Source organism: Sus scrofa, chromosome 3 (genome assembly GCF_054392235.1).
Source record: "Sus scrofa isolate SSC_HxYL_T2T_F1_AM1 chromosome 3, Sscrofa_HxYL_maternal_Yorkshire_Landrace_v2.0, whole genome shotgun sequence".
Taxonomy (NCBI): domain Eukaryota; kingdom Metazoa; phylum Chordata; class Mammalia; order Artiodactyla; family Suidae; genus Sus; species Sus scrofa.
The window spans coordinates 99,249,146-99,265,513 of NC_139385.1; the positions used below are offsets into that span (position 1 = coordinate 99,249,146).

At 37.3% G+C, this 16,368-nt stretch overlaps 1 protein-coding gene across 5 annotated transcripts in view; it reads right to left on the reverse strand.

Annotated features, from left to right (window-relative positions):
- The window catches only part of ACYP2 (acylphosphatase 2), a 195,623-nt gene that overhangs the window by 125,548 nt on the left and 53,707 nt on the right, over positions 1–16,368 (reverse strand). The window lies entirely within an intron of this gene.

The window sequence follows — 16,368 nt, forward strand, 5'->3', positions numbered from 1 at the left end:
CCAGTTGCCAATGACGATGATGCTACTAATGCAGGGTCATACATTGACGATCACTGTTCTAGACGGTGACCTCAAAACTGGATTTTCTGAATTCCCCAGATTATGTTTCCTCTACTTTATCAAACCGTAGTATGATATTGTCAGTTGGCCTCCTGGATTCCAAGCACTGTTCCCCTTAGCCCACACCACCAGCACAGTTAACATCCTAACCCACAAATCCTGTGCTATTCCCTGGCCTGAAACTTTCCAGTGACTCCCCAAGGCTGACAGAAGACAAGACCAACTAACATGATCAACCAACAGGCTTTTCCGAGTTCAACCCCAAACTTTCTTTCCAGTGTCAGTTTTCAAGAGCCGCTGTCATTTGCCCGTGCTCCAGTCACTTTTACCCACACAATGAAAGCTCTTCCAGCTCGGTGCCTTTGTACTGGATATCCCCTTCTTCTGGGATGTCCTTATTACACCTTCTCTGACATAAACGTCACTGTCCACTCTGTACGCTAGGAACTGTGCTAGACGCTGGGAATTTAAGCCAGAGAACAAACTCTTCCCTTAAGGAGTCGTGAGATGTGTGGGAGGCATTGTGGATCAGTGAACCCAACACCATTCCCCACCTTCTCCCCCACTGTATCATACATATTCTTTATTTTTCTATATATTATGAGGTTTTGACTTTTTCTAGGGCCACACCTGCAGCATGTGGAAGTTCCCAGGCTAGGGGTCAAATAAGAGCTGAGACCACTGGCCTACACTACAGCCACAGCAATGCAGGATCCAAGTCGTGTCTGTGGCCTGTTCCACAGCTCACCGCAATCCCAGATCCTGAACCCACTGAGTGGGGCCAGGGGTCGAACCCACATCCTCATGGGGGTTCATTATAGCTGAGCCATGATGGGAAATCTGAGGTTTTGACATCTTAAAAAACCTTTCTAACAGGAAAGACTTCCCCTCTTTGGGGCTTACCAGATCTTAGAGATAGAAAAGGGCTCAGCCCTGACCATGCAACCTAACCAGTTCAGAGGCCTGCCTCCTCCATGGGACCCATGCCTCTCAGAAGGCAGTAGTCCTCTCCCTCAAATATCGCTGGGCCAGATGCCAGGCAGCTAGATCATCCCACAGTCAAAAGCCCTCCATGCTAGCCAGTCATTCTAGCCAATCCTAAACTGCTCACCTGCCCTGCTTTGCCTGCCCCATAGACACCCCAACAAAGGCTCTGGGCTAAACCTTTCCCTCGCTTCCTTCCACCTACCCTGGTGTTGTCCCTGTGACCCTGCACAGCTTGCCAAGCCTTCCATCTCTAGGACTTATGAGCAGAGTAAACATTTTGTTCCTGAACCTCAGTGACGACACCTACATCTCCTAAAAGAACACCAAATACTCACCTTCCTCACCAGTGTCTGGAAAAGCTCATCACAGCTAGAGGTGACCAACAGCCCAGCCAGGAGAGTGTGCTGCAGCCTTCTGGGAAAGTTTGCTTTCCAGACAGACCTAGAGCCATCCCTTCCTCTAGCTGTGGGTGTGGCTATAATGCTGGAAGCTGAAAGAGTCTTTTACAACCACGAGAGGACAAGAAATCCCACAGACCCAGACTGCAACGTCGAGCAGCTAGCCGAATACATCCGCTGACCTCCAGGCCCCTTTATATATGAGAAAAACAAACCCACCCCCATTTGTTTGAGCCACCATTGCTTACAGCTGAAAGCATTTTCTCAAGCAGAGGTGGGGCACAGTAAGCAAGTAATCCTTCATGGCAGCTGTGCGAAGTGACTAGATGAAGCAGAGCATGTGGTGAGAGGGTATAACAGTGTAAGTAGGGAGTAATCAGTGAGGTCTGGAGATACAATACGCAGAGGGGAGCTTCCTCAAAAGTCCTAAGAAAGGAAGAGCATGTGCAGTGAGGGGAATGAAAGACAGCAAGCGGCAAAAAAGGCCAGAAAGAGATGCAAGACCTGGCCTGCTTCCCAAGAAAGGAGGGAACACCCTGTACCTGCACACACTGCTGCCCACTCCCAGGCTCCTATGAACATTCCATCCTGTGCAGAATTCACCTGTTTGCCTCTTTTCCCCTAGTTAGACTTTTTGAACTTTTCACAACACCTCTAACCATCTTAGTACCCCCAGAAGCAAGCAGAGGGATGTGGAAAGATACCTACTAAATACTTGCCGAAAGAAAAAGCGATCATAATAGACTATTTTAACTCTGAAAAATTATCTCAAATAAGGGGACTAATTTATAACTCTTTGAGGCTCAGTTATACAGTTGAACCCCACCACCCACCCAGTATGCCATCTTTACACAACCAGATGAGATGCTTGCTGCATTAGAACTGTACTGGGGTTAAAACATGACATGAACTTTGATGAGATTTTCACTTCTACAATTTCTTGATTTTTAAGTAGGAAAGGAAGAGTTCCCTTCGTGGCTCAGTGGTTAATGACCCCAAATAGGATCCATGAGAATGTGGGTTCAAACCCTGGCCTCGCTGAGTGGATTAAGGATCCAGCATTACCATGAGCTATGGTATAGGTTGCAGACATGGCTCGGATCCCACGTTGCTGTGGCTGTGGCTTAGGCCAGAGGCTACAGTTCGGATTCAACCCCTAGCCTGGGAACTTCCATATGCCGCGAGTGCAGCCCTAAAAAGCCAAAAACAAACAAACAAAATCAGGAGCTTGATGTTAGCATCCCAGCAAAAGAGAGAGACGGAAGGTTCTATCATGCACTGAAATATTATCCATATTTGTTTTTAAGCACCAGGATCATGAGTGATTTTATTTCATTTCCATTTCTTAAGTTTTTATAATTAACTTCATTTGCTTAAATTACCTAAATCGGTACAACTGTTCACTTACAAATTAGAGAACAAAACTTCCTCATCCATGAGTCCTTATTTTACTCAGCATTTATTTGAAAAATATTTCATAAATTTTATAAGTAAAAATGAATCACCAAGTTTAAATTTAAAATGCACATAGCCTTTAACTCATGTCCAGGAATTAACACTTCAAAAACATTAGGCAAAGCACACATTTAATGTCAGGGTTGTGGTGGGGGAGGGCAGCGGGGAGCAGTATTTTAATTGTTTGAATTGCCAGCACCTGGTCATAATAAAGTCCACCGATTTCAGTTGGTTGTTTTTGGGGTTCCCTGCGCACACGCACTGTTATTGCCTGCGCCCCACCCTTCATGCTGTTGCCTCTGACCAGACTCAATGCACTGGCAGCCTCTTCTTCACCATGCAGCTCTCAGCTCAGATGTCACCTCCCTGGAAAGCCCTTCCCTGACCATCCCACCTAAAGAAGACCACCATTCCCTTCACCGCCATTTACCACTATTTGAAAATACCCAGTATTTGGTGTTTGTCATGGGGATCCTCACACCTGAAACTGAACTTTATCTTTGTCTCACTGCTGAATCCTAGCACCTGGACTGTGCCTGGCACACAGAATAGGTACCAAATAAGTGTAGAATAAATGAAAAAGATGTACATATACACATGTACTCGAAAACTCCTGTAACAAGATGCGTGACAGCAAAACTTGAATGGTCAATAACAGAAGAATGATTAAATAAATTATGATTTACCCCTATAATGGAATACTCTGCAGTGATTTAAAAGAACATTTACTGCCATGAAAAGACATTGACAATATACAGTACAGCAAAATGTTTAAAAGTTGCATAACAATATGTGTACCATGATTATTTACAAATGATAGACATAAATGAGTATGCCTTTTTCATTTATGAGTATATATAGTTGAGGGGTTTTTTTTTACAATAAGAGAATTATACTATATGTATTTTTAACACATACATATGCTTTTACACACATAGGAAAAAATGTGGAGGATGGCGGGGCTTACATCTCTTACTCCATGTAATTCTGTATCATTTAAATTTTTCGAACAACCAGGTAAACCTTTTGCAAATTAAAAAATATATATATATCACATTTATTTCATAGAGAGGTGACTGAAATAGTTTTCAAGCTTTTGGAAATTTGAGATATAATTTTCAAAAATATATTATGCTCACTGTTTTATACTGTAGATTAAAACACATAAAATAAATACTAAAAAGTATATTTTACTTACAGTCTCAATTTTTTTTTAATGAAGTAGTCTGATAACTGCCAAAACTTGGAAGCAATCAAGATGTCCTTCAACAAGTGAATGGATAAACTAACTGCAATATATCCATACAATGGACTATTATTCAGCAATAAAAAGAAATGAGCCAAACCCAGAGACTGTACAACACCAAGAGTGAACTCGAAGGTAAACTATGGACTTTAGGTGATTGTGATATATCAGTGTAGGTTTTTGTCCTTGGTAAAAAATATATCACTCTGGTGAGTGATGTTGATTATGTGAGAGGCTATGTACGCATGGAGCAGGGAAATCTCTACACCTTCCTCTCAATTTTATTGTAAGCCTAAAATTGCTTTAAAATTAGCAAAGTCTTTTTTTAAAAAAAGAAATGTTAAAAAAGTAAAAGTTCCTATAACTTTTTAAATTAAAGCTATACAATCATCATCTAACCAAAATCTGTTTTTTTGAAATGAATTCCAAAATCACATACACACACAAATGAACTATCAAGTCATAAAAAGACATGGAGGAATTGTAAAGACATATTTCTAAATGAAAGAAGCCTATCTGAAAAGGCTATATACTGTATGATTCCAGCTCTATTACATTCCAAAAAAGGCAAAACTATGGCGACAGCAAAAACACTAGTAGTTGCTAGGGATGGGGGCGGGGGGGATGGATATATGGAGCATAGGAGGTTTGGGGGGGGCAATGAAATTATTATTCTGTATGACACTGATGACGAATAGAAGTAATTATATATATTTATCAAAACCCACAGAATATACAACACAAAGAAGGAAACCCAATGTAAACTACAAGCTTTAGTTAAAAATAGTGTATCAATATTGGCTCATCAATTGCAGCAAATGTGTCATATTAATGCAAGAAGTTAATATTAGAGGAAGTGGGTGGGGTAGAGAGATCCATGGGAACTCTTTGTACTTTCTGCTCAATGTTCCTATAAATCTAAAACTTCACTAAAAAACAAAGTCTATTAATTCTTTAAAAATTAATGTTTCATTATACACATTTAATCAGATGTGATTATCTAAATTCACATATTAAAATGTAACTTTAAAGCAAAAGCCATGCATTTAAGTAATTTTAATAAAGATTTATATTCCAAAAGAAAATAAATGACTTAGTACTTGAGGTCTAAAACCTGATATTAGAACTCTGACTCTACTGTGGATATTTTTCATGTTTCTAGTTTTCCATTACAGTAATTTATATCAATTAAGTTATACTATAATTTTTTTCCAAAATTACACCTCCTTAATGAAGTTTTGTTCTCCTAAAAAATGTCCAAGTCTTCTATATTTCAATAGAACATCTATTGGGAAACACACACACACACACACACACACACAAATAGAACATCCAATGGAACTTTCCTAATAACCCTATCTATCTGTGTAAGGACTTTGACGAATAAGGTGGAAAAATATTAGCCAAGTGCTTTGAGATTCTCAGATGAAAAAGGAAAAACGAGCAAGCCTAATGGTCTGTCAGAGAAAAGTTATTTTTATAAATATTGAAAAATTTTTGAGTCTGACACTACCTAGTTATTCAAGAAATCCATTGCTTCATTCCAATCCACCACTGTAACACCTGGAAATTTCAAACAATTGCATCTCATAGTTAAAGCAAAATGCTGTTAAAATTTCACATTTCAGGAGTTCCCATGGCTCAGGGGTAATGAATCTGACTAGTCTCCATAAGGATGCGGGTTCAATCCCTGGCCTTGCTCAGTGGGTTAAGGATCCAGTGCAGCTGTGGTTATGGTATAGGCCGGCAGCTGCAACTCCAATTTGACTCCTAGCCTGGGAACTTCCATATGGTACACATGCGGCCATAAAAAATTCAAAAAAATAAAAAAAATTCACATTTTAGGAGTTCTCTGTGCAGCAGGTTGAGGATCTGGTATTGTCACTGCTGTGAATCTGGTTACTGCTGTGGATCTGGTTGCTGCTATGGCACAGATTTAGTCCCTGGCCTGGGAACTTCCACATGCCATAGGCGCAGCCAAAAAAAAAAAAAAAAAAAAAAATCACATTTCATACAAATACTAACTATCTGTGGAAGAGATAAATACAACTATATTGATTCTATTCTACTTTTGGCTCAAACTATGAACATACTTTAAGTATATATATATTGTCAACTCTGTATAGAAGTACAGAATCCTAGTTGGACAGGGCCTGTGAGGTCACCTATCCTAACTTACTACCCAGTGAGTTAGATTTTCTAAACACCCTTGACTTGACTGTTATCTACACCAGGACTCTGAAAACTTTTTTTCTTTAAAAGGCAAGACAGTAAACACTTAAGGTTTTGTGCCCATCTGATCTGTTGCAAGTGCTCATCTCTGACACTGCAGCACAAAAGCAGCAGCATGGGCAGGGCTGTGCCCCAAGGAATCTTTATTTACAAAACAGGAAGTAGGCCAGATCCGGGCAGAAAGCCATCATATGCCGACCCCTGATAGAGACTCCTTCCTAGTTATTGATAAAATTCCATTAGATACATTGGGCACCTTTGCGGGAAAGTTCTTTGTCAGGGAAAACTGAAAGAAGCAAATTCATCCATTACTATAAACAAAATATTGTCTTCTGAAATAACAGAGAACATCTATCCTTTGCCATCGGCCCTTCAGATACTTAACTTTCAGGATTCCCTCAAGTAGAACTTTCTCCAGCCTAAATATCCCCAGCGTCTTCAAGCATCCCTCCTATTATGACACAGTTTTCCAGACCCTGTGACCAGTCAATCATCCTGTTGTACACATACTCCAGTCCATTAACTACCTTTGAAGTGCAGAGTACAGATACATGACATGTGGTTTTCAAAATATGTAGTAATCAAGATGGAATTTTAATTTTAGAATTTGGCTCACTAACTCCAAATACAAATGTTTTTATTTTTTTCTGGGCTTATTTCAACAAAATTATCATTTAATCTTTAAGAAAAAATACATTTTGTATAGATATAGTCAAAAGTTTATGCCCAGTGTCATAACTCTATATGTTAATTTTAAATTACCAAGAAATAGAAAATATTTTGTTTAATTTGGGGGAAAAAAAGTAGGCTTCATAAAATAATAAATTCAGAATGATTCCTACACATCAAAAAATGTTGGCAGAACTTACTTCTATAATTGGAATCGCATTATGTGATTTACAAAAGAAAACCATCGTTTTTTCTGATAAAATGAAACATAGAAGGGGAAGAAAACACACATCTGCAGTGTGTCCTTGGATGCTTCTGGCTTGTTAGCAAGAACAGAGCTGCTACAGTGATAGCCAGGCTCCTTCTGTGATGGTCCTTGTCATATTCCACATTTTAATAACTTGGGAAGAAGCCACATCTGTGTTTTTAAAGATAAATTAGCGCTAATTTCCATGACTTCCTGTCACAGCATTGTGAAAAAAATTTTCTAGTAACTAGAAGAAAATTAGACCATATTTATATAGCTATAAATGCACCACATTTGGCCTGACTTTACGACCCATTTCCGTAACTTACTGTAGGTTTAATTTTTTTGATAATTCAGTACAGTATTTTGCACATAGTAGATGCTAGAGGGATAAATCCATTCTTTAAAGTATAAATATTTTTATTTGTAGTGACAACACAATTTATATTGTTTGTTAAGCTTGAATTACACTCTCTGGTGTCTGCTTCCTGCTTGCTTGTCATCACAAAAGCTTCCCCTGGGTAATCTCATCCATGCATATGAATTCAAACACTACCTGCACACTGATGACAACAAAATTTGTTTCTCTGGCCCAGTTTCTCTGCAGGGATGACCCATATGGCTAAGAGGTTAGTGACACATCCACCTGGACAGCCCAACTGCCACTAAAACAATATGGGCAAAGATGGAACACCATGGCTGATGCAATGATAAGGAACATTTACTTAATACTCCTTATGTGCCATGCACTGTGCTAAGTGCTTCACATGGATTTTTCTCAATCTTCACAGTGCAGTTAAGCATGGCATATTCATTTCCTTTTACCTGAAACCTCATTAAAATGATAGCATCAAAATATGAAAGATGTAACAGATATCATTAACTACTAGCACCCATTCCCCTCCCCCCTTCATCTAGGGCAAGAGAGCACTAATTTTGTTCAGGACCATCAGTATGTCAAACCAGTTTCTCAGCCTTCTTTGCAGCAAGGAGTAACTACATGATCCTACACGAGCCAATGAAATATAAGGAAATGTCCATTGGGGAAGTTCAGGAAAAGCAACACAACCCTTATCCCTTCTTGCTTTCTTCCTGATTTAACAGCAGATATTATGTGCAGCTGCGCTTTTCACTTTTTCAACTTGAAAGAAAGACTGACAGAATCACAGACATTGGCCCTCATATTACTGAGCTACTGAACAAAAGCCAGTAATCATCTACCTCTAGACTTCTTGTTACTGAGAAAAATGAACTCCTATTTGTTATACCCATTTGTAGCATGTTTTCCTACTAACTTGCAGCTGAAAACAGTCCTACAGGATGTAATACTATAATCTGAATAAGAGAGTTCAACAAATTAGAGGGAAAGTAGATGGAAAAGTACCTATATAGAAAAAAAAGAAAAAGAAAAAAAAAAAAAAAAAAAAAGGATGCTACAGCCCAAGTGCTTGCAGAAGCAAAAACAATGAGAAGCAAGTCAGCTTACCTCATGGAATTCACAGCAGGCATAGGATTTGGAGGCACAAAGGACCTCAGAAGACAAGACCTATGGATTTAGCCTTTGGAGTTCCCAAACAAACAAACCAAAAACAGCTCTCCACCAGTCACTACCATTCCTCAAGCTAACAAGTCTACAATTACATATTAGAAAAGTTCTTCAAAAGTCTGTTTAGGCTTGGCTGCCTGTTCATATTTAAGAGTAAGAGTAAGTCAGTGAAAATATGATGGCAGGGAAAACCTGAGTATGAAAAAAGAAGCAAAACCAACAAACGGGGGAAAAAGGAAAGGCAAGGGTAAAAAGAAAAGAAAAGAAACTTAGAGGAACCAAAAACAATGCAAAAAGGAGAAGAAAACTGAAAACAGAAAAACACACACTATCCTCAGAGGAATATGAAAAAAAAAAAAAAAGAACAATGTGCTATGAAGTAGAAACAATCAAAATACCACAGCACAAACAAACAAAATTGATAGGAAAGTTGGAAAATTAAATTGAAACCATTTCCCAGAAAATAAAATTTGGAGACAAGGTGAGAAAAGTTGAAAATTAGAGGATCAGGGCCATATGGAAATTTCAAGAAGAGAAAGGGAAAGAAATTTTCAAAGGAAAATAATTAATTCTACTCCTCCAAGAGCCTACATTTAAAGTGAAATTAAAACATTCATGGGAGTTACCGTCATGGCACAGTGAAAAAGAATCCAATTAGGAACCATGAGGTTGCGAGTTGGATCCCTGGCCTTGCTCCGTGAGTTAAGGATCTGGAATTGCTGTGAGCTGTGGTGTAGGTCACAGACTCAGCTGGGATCCTGAGTTGCTATGGCTGTGGCTTAGGCTGGCAGCTGTAGCTCCAATTTGATCCCTAGCCTGGGAACCTGCATTAGCCACAGGTGTGGCCCTAAAAAGCAAAAAGCAAAAAATAAATAAATAATGTATGAAAGAAAGTGCAGAAAAAGAGGGATAAACTGAACATCTAAAAAGATTTCTGAGAATAAACTTATGTAGTTCCCAGTTCTTAGTATGAGAATGATATCAACTCTCTCAACAGCAAGACAAGTCATGGAACTGTGCCTTCAGAGTTCTGAGTGGAAGATGATTTGGGGCATAGAATTTTTTAATTTCAACAATCAATCAAGTCTGAGGGTAGATGAAGGTAGGCAAGAATACAAACTTTTTGTCCTTTATGCACCTTTTGGGGGGAAGTTTATGGAGAATTATGTTTCACAAAGCAAGGAACCAAATCAAGGAAAGGAAAACACCTAATTGAGGAAATAGAAGCCTGCTCCAGGAAAGGGGGAGGGGACCACCAGAATGACAGCTGTGCAGCAGACCCAGACCTAGACTGGGAAGAAGAGAAGCTTCCAGGGAAAAGTATGTGATAGGTTATCAGATGCACTTTGACATTTGGAGGTAAATCTTCTATGAGGGTTACAAAAATAGATTGATAGGTACATAGAGTTTCTTTTAGAGAAAAATAGTAAAGCATTAGATTGAACTATATGAAATTGCTGTTTTGTAGCTCAAAATCTGTCAAACATTGGCTGTTTCATATTGTTCATCATAACTTGCAAGTAAGTAATGTGATGTAGGAAATTTGCATGGAATACTCTAACAAAAACAAAAGTTGGAGCAATATGTGAAACAATGACAAACACTGTTATGAAACTGGATAATAGACACGTGAGGTTGGTTCACTGTCCTGTATGTTTGAACATCCCATAATTAAAGGAAGAAAAAAGAAGAAAATCATGACAGCACAAAAATGTGCAAAGCTTCAATAATCTTTCAGATCCTGGAGGAATTTCCACTTAGCCATGCTCAGATGAAATCCAGCTATAGAACCACTGGACATAGAAAGAAAAAATTCAGTGAAAGAGCTCATCTACACTGGACCATCGCTCACAGTGAGTAAGGCAACATCAGGAATGTTTCACACCTCCTATTCCATCCCTTCTTCTAGGCATTGACTCCACTGATTCTAGGACTGCATTGTGCAACAAAACAGTATTGACAGCTATTAAAATCCTTAGATATAAAATCAAATAAGGCAACCATTTCTCCCTGCCTATCATTTTCCTCCAAGTTCATTTACCTTCTTGTACAAACTAGATTCCAAGATTCATCATTCTATTTACACCCATGTAAATACCCTTAAGTCCCTGCTCTCTTACTTCTGCTCTTTGTAGCTGGCAACAACCATTGCTGGATGAGCCCTGCTTCCTGCCTTCTCTGCATCTGTACCCAGAGAACTAAATATTTCTGGAAAAAATCATCTAAACCAATGGACAGGCTTAATGTTATATTTATTATTGCAAATTGTAAACTGGCAATTTTACCATTGTTACTATCTTAAATGCAGCCAAGTCACCTTAAAGAAGCAAAGTGTAAAACCAACTTCACAACAAAACAATGAATGCCAGAATACTGTAATGGTATCCACAAAGAACTGAAAAAAAAAAAAAAAAGTGGCATCTACTCACAGCAAAGATATTTTTCAAGAATGAAGCTAAAATAAAAGCACATCAATACCAAAAACAAAAAACAAAAAACCTGAGGTAGCATATCACCAGGAGGCCCAAATTAAAGAAAATACTAAAGGATAGTCTTTTGGCAGAATGGAAATATTCCTACACAGAAGCCCAGAGAATTTAGGAAGAAAAAAAGAACAACAAAAATGGTAAGTATATGGAAAACCCCAAAAATAGTGACTTTTAAAAATAATCACTTATGAGCTTTAAAATAGATAATTAAAACACATCACAATAGCATCTAAGTAAATAGAAAGATAAATGGATTTAAAGGGTGCTATAGATCTTGCATTGTTGGCAAAGAGAATAAAGGCATAAATTAATATAAAATTTGGGAATATATCCAGACAAAAATTTCCTTAAAAAAGACACATGCACCCGAATGTTCACTGCAGCACCATTCACAATAGCCAAGACATGGAAACAACCCAAATGTCCATCAACAGATGATTGGATTCGGAAGATGTGGTATATATACACAATGGAATACTACTCAGCCATAAAAAAGAACAAAATAATTCCATTTGCAGCAACATGGATGGAACTACAGACTCTCATACTGAGTGAAATAAGTCAGAAAGAGAAAGACAAGTACCACATGATATCACTTATATCTGGAATCTAATATACAGAACAAATAAACCTTTCCACAGAAAAGAAACTCATGGACTTGGAAAACAGACTTGTGGTTGCCAAGGGGGAGGGGGAGGGAGTGGGGTGGACTGGGAATCTGGGGTTAATAGATGCAAACTATTGCATTTGGACTAGATAATCAATTAGATCCTGTGGTAGAGCACAGGGAACTATACCTTGTCAGTTGTGATGGAGCATGATGGAGGATAATGTGAGAAAAAGAATGTATATATGTATGTGTGATGGGTCACTTTGCTGTGTAGTAAAAAATTGACAGAACACTGTAAACCAACTATAATGGAAAAAATAAAAATTATTTTAAAAAGAAAAAATGTATATATATAATTTGGTCAGTTATGGTTTTATGTGGTACCTCCAGGGAAAGCATTAGTAAAAGAAATAAAAGAATATATAACTTCTAAACCAATAAAGGAAAAAAAAGTAAATAATAAAAAAGTCAATCTAAATGAAGGTTAGAAAGAGGAAATGGTGAGTTCCCATAGTGGCACAGTGGAAACGAATCTGACTAGTATCCATGAGGATGTGGGTTTGATTCCTGACCTTGCTCAGTGGGTTAAGGACCAGGCATTGCTGTGAGCTGTGGTGTAGATCACAAACACAGCTCAGATCTGCTGTTACTGTGGCTGTGGCATAGGCCTGCAGCTCTAGCTCCAGTTAGACCCCTAGCCTGGGAACCTCCATATGCCACAGGTGCAGCCCTAAAAAGCAAAAAAAAAAAAAAAAAAAAAAAAAAAAAAAGAGAGAGAGAGAGTGAGAGGAAATGGAATGTAGAATTGATAAAAGCAAAAAGAAGAGTTCTGTTGTAGTGCAGTGAAAACAAATCCGATCAGTATCTATGAGGATGAAGGTTCGATCCCTGGCCTTGCTCAGTGGGTCAGGGATCTGCATTGCTATGAACTGTGGTGTAGGTCACAGACAGAGCTCAGATTCTGTGTTACTGTGGCTATGGCCTAGGCCAGAAGCTATAGCTCCAATTCAACCCCCAGCGTGGGAACTTCCACAGCTGTGAGTGCAGCCCTATTAAAAAAAAAAAAAAAACTAGTAGAAAGAACACAGTAAGATATTTAATTCTAAATAAATCAGTAATTTCATTAAACATAAATGGATGAAATAGTCTAATTTTAAAACAAAGGTTATCTGACTACATAAAGAAACAAAACCCAACTATATGCTATTTACAATGGACACACAAAATATAATGAGAAACAATGAAAAAAATGGAAAAAAAAATGCTATGCAAACACATTCAGAAATTAAGCTTGTATAACTCTACTGATATCGGAAAAAGTAACTTTAAGGCAAAAGGCATTATTAAAGATAGAGAGAATCTCTTTACAGTGATAAAAGTCTTAAGTCACCAGGAGAATACAACAGGTCTAAATTTGCATGTGCCAAATAACATGGACTCAAATTATATAAACAAAAAATTGACAGGTCTACCAAAAGAAGAAGCAAGTCCATAATCATAACCAGACAAAAAGTCAAAAACAAAGTCAATAAGGGTTTGGGACAATATGATCAAGCAAAATTGATTTAATGGACATATATAAAACATTATATCCAATGATTACAGAATATACATTCTTTGCAAAACATAGAGAACTTTCATAAAAATGATCATATCCTGGGTCATAAAAACAGTCCAAAAAACTTGAAAGGATTGAAATTATATACAAGATGTTCTCTGACTATAAGGTATTTAGGTATAAATGAACAACAAAAAGATACCTAGAAAAGTGGGATATATTTAGAAATTAATAAATATATTTCTATGTAATTGATAGGTCAAAGAAAATTACACTAAAATTTAGAAAATAATTTTGAAAAAAATTTTAACTATACATTAAAAACTTATAAGATATAATTAAAACAGTGCTTACAAAAAATATGCCCTTTAAAATATATATTTTAAAAAGAAAGGCTAAAAAATAAATTCACTAAGCATCCATTTCAAGAAGTTAAGAAAAGAACAGCAAACTACAAAGAAAACTGAAGAAAGAAAATAATTGTAGCACAATTATAACAAAATTAATGAAACAGTAAATAACATATACAGAAAGGATCAAAAAAAAGGCAGAGGTTGGTTCTTTTAAATATTAATAATACTAATATAGGCCTAAGGAGAAAAAAACAAAAAACAAAAAAAACCAAAAACCACAGACAACTAATGTCAGAAATTAAAGGGAAAAACACTACAGACATTGAAATACTGAAAAGATAAGATTTTATATCAACAAATTGGAAATTTTAGAAAATATGGACAAAATTGACAAAATACAACTTACCAACATGGACAAAAGGAAAAGAAAATAGTTTTACAACTGCTAAATAACTTGAATCTATATTATAAAACATTTTCACAAAGAAAACTCCAGGCCCAAAAGTAATCGCTGATGGATTCTACTACTTATGGAACGATGCCAAAATTATATAAATTCTAGACTAACATAACTTTGACAATCTACCAAAAGATTATAAGGAAAGGAAAATTACAAATCAGTCTCTAACATGAACATAGATGCAAAAATCTCCCGCAATCCCACTCTTGGGCATCTATTCGGACAAAACTCTACTTAAAAGAGACACATGCACCCGCATGTTCATTGCAGCACTATTCACAAGAGCCAGGACATGGAAACAACCCAAATGTCCATCAACAGATGATTGGATTCGGAAGATGTGGTATATATACACAATGGAATACTACTCAGCCATAAAAAAGAACAAAATAATTCCATTTGCAGCAACATGGATGGAACTACAGACTCTCATACTGAGTGAAATAAGTCAGAAAGAGAAAGACAAGTACCACATGATATCACTTATATCTGGAATCTAATATACAGAACAAATAAACCTTTCCACAGAAAAGAAACTCATGGACTTGGAAAACAGACTTGTGGTTGCCAAGGGGGAGGGGGAGGGAGTGGGGTGGACTGGGAATCTGGGGTTAATAGATGCAAACTATTGCATTTGGACTAGATAATCAATTAGATCCTGTGGTAGAGCACAGGGAACTATACCTTGTCAGTTGTGATGGAGCATGATGGAGGATAATGTGAGAAAAAGAATGTATATATGTATGTGTGATGGGTCACTTTGCTGTGTAGTAAAAAATTGACAGAACACTGTAAACCAACTATAATGGAAAAAATAAAAATTATTTTAAAAAGAAAAAATGTATATATATAATTTGGTCAGTTATGGTTTTATGTGGTACCTCCAGGGAAAGCATTAGTAAAAGAAATAAAAGAATATATAACTTCTAAACCAATAAAGGAAAAAAAAGTAAATAATAAAAAAGTCAATCTAAATGAAGGTTAGAAAGAGGAAATGGTGAGTTCCCATAGTGGCACAGTGGAAACGAATCTGACTAGTATCCATGAGGATGTGGGTTTGATTCCTGACCTTGCTCAGTGGGTTAAGGACCAGGCATTGCTGTGAGCTGTGGTGTAGATCACAAACACAGCTCAGATCTGCTGTTACTGTGGCTGTGGCATAGGCCTGCAGCTCTAGCTCCAGTTAGACCCCTAGCCTGGGAACCTCCATATGCCACAGGTGCAGCCCTAAAAAGCAAAAAAAAAAAAAAAAAAAAAAAAAAAAAAAGAGAGAGAGAGAGTGAGAGGAAATGGAATGTAGAATTGATAAAAGCAAAAAGAAGAGTTCTGTTGTAGTGCAGTGAAAACAAATCCGATCAGTATCTATGAGGATGAAGGTTCGATCCCTGGCCTTGCTCAGTGGGTCAGGGATCTGCATTGCTATGAACTGTGGTGTAGGTCACAGACAGAGCTCAGATTCTGTGTTACTGTGGCTATGGCCTAGGCCAGAAGCTATAGCTCCAATTCAACCCCCAGCGTGGGAACTTCCACAGCTGTGAGTGCAGCCCTATTAAAAAAAAAAAAAAAACTAGTAGAAAGAACACAGTAAGATATTTAATTCTAAATAAATCAGTAATTTCATTAAACATAAATGGATGAAATAGTCTAATTTTAAAACAAAGGTTATCTGACTACATAAAGAAACAAAACCCAACTATATGCTATTTACAATGGACACACAAAATATAATGAGAAACAATGAAAAAAATGGAAAAAAAAATGCTATGCAAACACATTCAGAAATTAAGCTTGTATAACTCTACTGATATCGGAAAAAGTAACTTTAAGGCAAAAGGCATTATTAAAGATAGAGAGAATCTCTTTACAGTGATAAAAGTCTTAAGTCACCAGGAGAATACAACAGGTCTAAATTTGCATGTGCCAAATAACATGGACTCAAATTATATAAACAAAAAATTGACAGGTCTACCAAAAGAAGAAGCAAGTCCATAATCATAACCAGACAAAAAGTCAAAAACAAAGTCAATAAGGGTTTGGGACAATATGATCAAGCAAAAT